General features: G+C 43.4%; 1 long non-coding RNA gene across 1 annotated transcript; it reads left to right on the top strand.

Moving 5' to 3' along the window:
- The first annotated feature begins 385 nt into the window (after nt 1-385).
- Nucleotides 386-1,210, top strand: LOC128454151 (uncharacterized). The gene is made up of 3 exons (XR_008341602.1): nt 386-602; nt 860-934; nt 1,106-1,210. It is a non-coding gene; the product is annotated as an uncharacterized LOC128454151 (long non-coding RNA).
- The last annotated feature ends 700 nt before the right edge of the window (nt 1,211-1,910 follow it).

The following is a 1,910-nucleotide window of genomic DNA, read 5'->3' as shown; positions in this document are numbered from 1 at the left end:
ACCTTTATTCTGTCCCTAGAGCCAGCGTACAGCTGTGTGTGTGTGTGTGAGCAGGGGTGGACTGGCCATCTGGCATACCGGGCATCGTCCCGGTGGGCCGTTGACCCAATGTGGGCCGGTCTTGTCCGCTATGTTTTTTTTTTCTTTTTTTTTTTCTCTTCTTCCTCTCTAAATTCCCTCCAATTGGGCCGGCCAATTGGCTACAGAGGGCTGGCAGTGTGTTGCCAGCATCGACACATATTATTGGTCTATTGTTTGTCATTGTCAATCAATCATGGGCTAACAGGCTCAGAGAGCCCTGACAGTGCTGTCAATCACAACACAAACCAGGGTGGGGCGGGACCTCACGGCATTGGCGGGGGGAGTCGCGGGACGGGATGCTGCTGAGACAGAAACTTAAAATGGATAATAAGAGTTAAAAACGCCCGGGTGGCGCTGAGAAGCATCGGAAAAAAAAGCTGAAGTCTCTGGAGGTGGAGGCTGCTAAATGTGCCAAACTGACGGACCTGTTTGGAGCCGGGTTCACCAGCCCAGCAGCAGCAGGTGCGCCGGGAGACGAGCGAGGAGGACTCGACAATGATGAGCGAGTGGAGGCAGACATGGTAAGTAACATTTTTGAGACATGTCCAAAACAAAGTAGAAAACGTTTTTGATTTTGTTTTAATATGCCAAATTGTGATATTATGGGTTATTATTGTTCAGATGATTTAGCTAAGCTAGCTAAGAGCTGCTAACGTCGTTTACTGTTGCCATAGCAACAGTAAACTTTCTGAGCTGTAAATAGAGATGAGAGTGCTTATGTGTTGATCCTTAATGGTGTGATCATGTACACTAAATGATCAATTATTCTCCATTACAGGTTGTTGTGATATATTTGAGGAGTCGTTCTCCCTTTGTTTTATATGTGGACATTTGGGACCACTGTTATAATTTGGTAAGTTTATCATGTATGTTTTAATGTATAAATTCATACTTCATAATTATAATAATTTTCAAAAGGTTTTAAAAGAAACACACATCCAAAAAGTTCTCAACTCTAGGTGCAGGACAGAGGAAACATTTTCTTTATTTTTCAGACATTATAATGTATCCATGTCCTTCTCAGGTTGACCACTTGACATGTGAGAGCCTGAGGAGTTGTTCCCCCTCTGTCCATGTTCGAGGACTTGCTCTCTGTCTGCCTCCACTCTCTGCCTTCACTGTACCAAAGCAGTGTTAATTTTGGTAGCTATTTTTGATTTAGTCTTAGTCTTAGTCTTTTGACGAAAATGCATATTAGTTTTAGTCACCTTTTAGTCATTTTAATCCTTCCTAGTTTTAGTCTAGTTTTAGTCGACGAAAACAAATTCCATTTTAGTCTAGTTTTAGTCGACGAAAACTAATTCCATTTTAGTCTAGTTTTAGTCACATTTAATAGCCACATTAAACTCCTTTTCTATAAAAACATATAGCTGCAGCCTAATAGCTTAAAAATATATATTTAATTTTAAATGTGAAAACAAAAAGGGAGAGCAGGTCAGACTGGAGCCGGACACAGAAACTTCAGCTCTGTACAAACCAACTGCAGCTTCTGCTCTGATGAAGAAGCTGAAGCGCTGATCTCTGAGCAGCTGAGACCAGAGAAACTCTGGTTTTCACTGTTTCCATAGTTAAGAAGCAACCAGTCAGTGAGCGGCTGCTCCACGAGAACGCGCTCTGCTTTCACTGTGTCTCTCTGAGCGAGTGCGCGAGGCGGGGGGCGGAGCTACGGACCGGAGCGCTATCTGGGGCGCACACACACACATACACAAACACACTCACTCGCCCGCTCCTGATACTTCATGACGGCCTGATACGATGATGTTTTAAAAATTATTGTGACTTAGTCAACCACCAACATTTTCGTCTCGTCTCGTCTCGTCAACGAAAAT

This window comes from Pleuronectes platessa, chromosome 13, assembly GCF_947347685.1.
Source record: "Pleuronectes platessa chromosome 13, fPlePla1.1, whole genome shotgun sequence".
Lineage (NCBI taxonomy): Eukaryota > Metazoa > Chordata > Actinopteri > Pleuronectiformes > Pleuronectidae > Pleuronectes > Pleuronectes platessa.
This window is presented reverse-complemented; position numbering and strand designations above follow the sequence as displayed.